The sequence below is a fragment of the Haemaphysalis longicornis genome, unplaced genomic scaffold (assembly GCF_048455015.1).
Source record: "Haemaphysalis longicornis isolate Haplotype H1 unplaced genomic scaffold, Haemaphysalis longicornis Haplotype H1 scaffold_11, whole genome shotgun sequence".
NCBI classification, from domain to species: domain Eukaryota; kingdom Metazoa; phylum Arthropoda; class Arachnida; order Ixodida; family Ixodidae; genus Haemaphysalis; species Haemaphysalis longicornis.
In genome coordinates, this window is record NW_027526214.1 from 90,109,557 (window position 1) to 90,115,936 (window position 6,380).

Below are 6,380 nucleotides of genomic sequence, written 5' to 3' on the forward strand. Positions count from 1 at the left end.
TTTATATATGTATTCAATACGGTAGGTAAGAGATTGTTACCATAATGTCTCGTGTCTACTTCTCAATCATGAAATGAAAAAAAAAATGACGCTGGCGACAATAGCCAAGCCAAATGTGAATAAGTGTGGTGTCATCTGTTATCGCATGTAGGCTGTTTTGTGTTAACAAGGCATGCTGCTGAAGATGTTGGAAATGATGTCCGCAGCGATACCCACACAACCGCAACAGAGTGCGCATCAATTCCTGTGCTTTTTAAATAACATAAAGCTTTAACGGACGTTTCAAGGGGCAGTATTGAGATACGGTTCTTGTAGACACTTGACAGTTTTCCTGATCGAATAGGATATGTTAAACATCTCTTTATCATTTTCCGGCAAACCTGTAATGTTTCTCTGGACGCTGTTTTCCACTTCGCTAAACTTTGTGTTAGATGAAGTAAACTGATTAGATTTACGTGTTCTCACTCGGACCAGTTTGTGTATGCTTTTTTGCCTAACTGTGGGCATTTGGATGTCAAAAAGCAATCCACGTGATACGCCACAGTCAGGTCTAAATCAGGTCCTACGAGTTGTGCGGGAAGTCGGGAGAATTCGACAGCGCAGCTTTTTTGGTGCTCTTTGCGCGAGCCGTGGTCACCAAAGCAAGACAACTAAAAGTGCTCGCCTATTTTGTCGTCTTTCTGATTTTCTACTCACAGCTGTTTTTCAAGATTTAAACCTGCTTGCTGTGATGCTACTATGAGCGTCGGATTATGCAGCCAGCGATAGTCTGATGATGGTGCTTAGTGGTTTCTCCTTTGTAACGAGGTGGCGTTGCACAGCGGCCTTATTCGCAACGCTACTGTACAATCACCTCGCCAAAAAATACAAACAAAATAAATAAAATTATTGTCAAAATAAAAAGCAAATACTTTTACGAAGTATTTTTTGCTATTCTCACTTCTTTGTTCGCATGTCTTCCCACATTGTTTTCTGCTCTTTTTCCAACAACATCCTAACCTTCTTTTACTAACCTCAACTGCTGTCCAGTTCACTTTTCCGCTAGGGCTTCCAGAAGCTGGATGGCTCCATCACTGAGGACTGGACAGATACGTTTGCACTCTGTTACAATATGTCGCGCGGTTTCTTCCTCATTTCCGCATCCTGCACATAGTTCTTCCTGTACCGGCTCGTGGATAAGCGTTTTTGTCCGCAAGCAACCCACTCGGGCTTCAAAGAGCCATGCACTCCCCTTGGTATTACCGAAAGCATTTTCCCTTGTCATTTTCTGCTTCCCGATCTTGTAGATATTTAAGGACTTTTTCGCATCGATTCTCTTTTTCTAGGTCATTGTCTCTGCTCCTTTCACTTCATTTTGTATTGCCTTGGTCGTTTCCCCTGCACTTCGAGGTTTCATATACTTCGTCCTGAGACTTCCGCTTCGTTTCCTTCATTGTGTGTCGACGCTTTTCATGTAAAGATACCTTAACACTTTGGCCGCCCATCTCTGATCATCCATATTTCTAAGTCGTCTTCAAAACCTATTTTGCTCTGTGCTTCTCTCACTTCGAAGGATGCCCATCCAACATCTGCCTGCACTGCCTCATTTGTTGTTTTACTGTGTGCTCCTGATGCCAATCGACCTACGGCCCTCTGATTTACTTCTAGTCTTGATTGAAACTCTGATTTGACACACACTACTGCATTTGAAAAGGTGAGTGCTGTACCAATTATCCCTTCCAGATTACTCTCACTACTTCATATCTGTTATAACCCCACAGTGCTCTTTGCTTCATGTTGGAGGCGTTTCTTCTTACTTTCATTCTTAAATGCTCTTCATGAGGTTTTGGAGACGCCTGACCTTAGTTTAACCATATGTCGAGATATTTGTATTCTGTTATATATGGTATTGCTGGTTTTTGAACGAATACAGATTCGTTACGGGCGTTGTCATTGAAAACTAGAACTGCATACTTTGCAGTGCTAAACACTAAGCCCAGTTCAGTGGCTTCTTCACCGCAGATATATGTGAGCTGTTGCAGACACTGTTTGTATCTGCTAGTAGTACTATGTCATCTGCATATATTAGTCCCTGGATATGTTGTTCCACTTCCTGTCCTTTGCGGCTATAACATATATTGAAACCTATTTTACTGCCTTCAAGCTTTCATTCTAGTCTAGCCATGTACAGCATTAACAGCAATGGCGACAGAGGCCAACCCTACTTTAAACCTCTATTTGTGTCTACCGGTTCCGTGCACTTTGGTCCTCCCACGTAATTTGCATCTCGCGCTCATTGTGTATTGCCGGCTACCGCTGTATAAAGTCCTCCCGCTCAAGTATGCTCCATAGACGTTCTCTATCTACGTTGTCGCAGGCTTCCTTTTATCAAGAAATGCTATCTATAGAGGTCAATCCTAAGCCATTGACACTACTATGCATTGGGTTACGGCAAATAAATTGTCCTCTAAGCGTCTGTCTCGTCTGAAACCATTTTGTAGTTCTTCCAGTATGCGGTTCCGCTCTAGCCACGCCTGTAGTTCTGCTTTTATAGCTTGCACTGTGAGCCTGTATACGACTGAGTTAACTGTAGTAGGCCTGTACTAATTGGCATCAGCCCTGTCTTCTTTACTTTTATATATCATCTTCATCCTGCTCTTACGGCAATTGTTCGGTACTTTCTTAGTTTTTATCACTTTTTGGATTGCTCGACTTATTTGTGCCTTGCTTTTTGGACCCAGTAGGTTGACCAGCCGTATAGGCATTTCATCCGTCCCTGTTTCCGTATTAGCTAGAGTATTTTCTTCGGCTTTTTCCCTGTTTAGATTCTCCAACTGTAGCTCTCGATTTGTATGCACTTCGCTTGCCCCACTCCCTGAATGCTGTAGCACTTTCGACGTTCTTCTGAACTTCCCTTGTATCATTGAGCGTATGTGAAAACCGCTGCTTCCCCTTTTAGTACCTGGCCATCGCCATTTATGACATGACGTTGTACTTCTTCGGACGTTTTCCTTAGTTCCTTTACATGATTCCAAAACTTTCTCTGCGCGCCTTTATCTTTTGCCGTATATTCGAGAACCATCGCTCACTGTCTCGCATAAATTTTTGCTGTACATTTTTTATACTTCCAGCGCCTCAAGGCGGTAAGAATTCCACTTCAAAGTAACTTCCTCTGTTTGCATTCCAACTCTCTTGGCCTCCATGTACTCTCTCGAGGCTTGCTTCCTGTGTGTTACAGATTCCTTGATTTCCTTGCTCCACCAGCTTCTAGGTTTTGTTTTTTCTTTCCAGTACTTGCGTTCTTTCGCGTTCCGTGTCTTTCCTTGAATGAAACCAATCAGTTTGCTGTATTCACAATCTTTCATAAATTGTCTCCAGATTTCCGTCTCCAGGCTTTTGGCAATATTAGCCTTTTGCTGATCGTTTAATTTCAAGTCGTGTGCCACCGTTTTCTGGTTTTGACCTTTCATTTTCCAAAACTCAATGTTATTCGTTTATGTTCACTGACTATGCTGTGGGCAAGTATTTGATCTATTTCCATTAGAGTCAACCTTTCATACACTCCTTCTGAAAGAAGTCTGTAGTCTATACTCAACTGCTTTTCCCCTCGTTCGCAAGTAATTTGTCCCTCACATTTATTCTTTCTGTTTACTACAATGAGATTATGTGGTACAGACATATCTAGTAGGAGTTTGCCGTTGCGGTTTGTGTATCTGTCCAGGTCCTGAATGTGGGCATTCAAGTCTCCCACTACAATCCCTTCTCCCGATTGTCTTAACTGATCGATGTCCCGCCTATAGCATCCTACTAGTTTTTTATTCTCCTCTCTAACCTCCCTGTGATCACCTGACCACAGATAGGCGACTCCCAACAGCGTTTCTCTTCCCACTATCGTGCTCTTAACCCACATACGTTCTTCGCAGTTTTCATTTACTCTGTCCCAATTGGCTCTTTGTTGAATAAGCATGGCGACCTCTCCCCCCTTCTAGTACCTACCGTTCTGTTAGAGCCTTGCCATATGTATTCATGCATTGCTGGGGGCTCTTCTAAACCTCGAAGAAAAGTTTCTGTAAAGGCATATACTTCAGTTTTTTTTCTTTTTCTAGTTGACCACAAACTTCTAACCATCATTCCCGTGATCTGCCACCGTGCATGTTTATTTAGTCAATATTAATCACCCCACGCTTTTTCTTTCGGTTAAACCTTTTCCGATGTTTAGGATCAGACTCGGTCAGCGGGGGGACGTCGCTTGCCTCCTGGATGGCCTGCATTGCTACCTCATGCCCCTTTCTAAGCTTTTGTGCGCCCTATGTGCTAACTTTGGTACTTTCCTTCGCGCTGTACATTCGACTTCGATCGCAATCACTGGTATCTGCCGCAATTTCAGTGTGGCTGTTATTAGGTCCCGTTTCCGGGATGTGTTGGCCACCATAAAAAAGCTATCACCCACGCAACCTGTCGCCTCCTAACCGGCTCTGCGACTCTCCCAGAGAAATGTACTCGGTTCCTTACAAACGCCCGGCCCCGGCCTGCACGGTCCACTTCCCGATTGAGGTCAACCACTTCAAAATTCATTGCTCTAGCGAGCGTCTAAATTTCCCTGTTGGCTTCTACCTCAGTCCTTGCTACGTGGCCTCCACTACCCTCAACTTCCGCCACCTGTAGACCGCGATGTGGACGTCGTGCGAAATCTCCCGGAGTTTATTGACCCCCTTCGCTACCTGCTTCGCTATGCCTCGTCCTCTTCCCTGAAGCACGTCGTATAACCCCCCATTATAACCAATAGGTGTTTCTCTGTCGTTGTGTCCCACACCTGCTCTTTCGCCTTTTTCATCACCACGTAAACCATCTTTCCAGGGAGCGTGCTAGCCTTAAATCGGTTGTACTCCGCTACCCTCTTTGTAATCACCTGCTCTTCCCTGCGCATGTTCGAGTCGCCCACAATGGTGACTCGCCGCTTCCTCTGATCTTTTGGCTGCGCGGGTGTTTCGCCGAGGCTTTCGCGCTAATTGCCTCTGAGTAGCTCTTGCCCCGCGGCGAACCCTTCCCTTCTTTCTTCCACGACAGCGTTAGGCCCCTCTCCGTGACCAGCGCTATCATGTCCGCCCGCTGCCTCATGCTCGGCGGCCCTAGCCTCCCCTTGTCTTCCGGCCTCGGAGCCACGCACCCCCGGTGCGCTTGCTCCGTGGCGTACGCCGTTGCTTTCCGGAATGGCATCCCTGGGCACACACACACTTTCTACCTGGGCTAGGCTCGCTTCATGTACCTCGCGTTGTTGGCTTTCGGATTTCAGCTCCTCCACTAACCCATCCACCTGTACTTTCAGTTGCTCCTCCTGCTCTGGCCGGTCGAGGCTCGCCTCCATTACACACATTGTACACATGAAGTCCTGCCCTTCCACATCCTGAGCTGTCTCGAACCTTGTATTCTCCAGTGGATACTCCCGCTTGCACCTCATGCACGCAACGCCCGGCTTCTCCGTCGACATGTTTAGGAGCTGCGTGACAGCCGTTCACAACGTTATTACTGCCGCTTTCTCCCGCACGTGCTACGCTAGAAAAGAAAGGACAAACACCATGCGATACTGGCCTACGGCATCTTCATCTGTTGTTGCACTGTGAAAAAGGTGGTTAAAACACACTACTAACACGAGACGTTACTTGTATTTACTCTACAGCATTACCTCCATAAGAGAAAAACAAAACACTGAATTATCGCATTCGCCATCTGGGCCGTCATCGCTGCGCTGGGAACACAGGTCGGTCGTCCGCTGCGTCAAGCCTGGCCAATAGGGGAGCAGAAAAAAAGTCTTGGAGGCTACAGGCTCGCCGTCTAGCGTGCCTCGAAGCTAATTATCCACTGTTCGATTTGGCAGCCCCACCAAAATGTGTTCTACTTTAGTGCTAAAAGCTCTTCCAGTGAGAGGGATGATTTCGCTCATACCTGCCAGATTCGCGAATCCAGTGGGCTACCATTACCTCCTTACCAAGTCAGATGAGTTGTGACCTCTGTATCTTAAAATCGAATATCACCTGATGCAAATTTGCAGCTACATGAAGTATCGAGCGTAACTTTTCCAGCGATAGACAGTAACCCCACCTCGCACTCTAAAAAATCCGACTACTTCTGTAAACTCCATAGTAAATCCAGTTGAGACTTTTTTGCAATGCCAGCAAGTCACTGATAATAACGTAGCTTCACATGCTTCAAGGAGTGGTCTCGTTGGGATTATAAATCAACTGACCCTGCAATGCTTATCACCCGTTTCATTCCCCCTACTGTAAAATGCGGTTTGGAGCCGGTAGCTCCTGGAGGTGGGCTCCAAGAAGTGCAAAATTCCGGATTCAATCTATTGGCTGTGGATACGTGCAATACTGCTTTCATTGAGGGTTTGCTAGAAT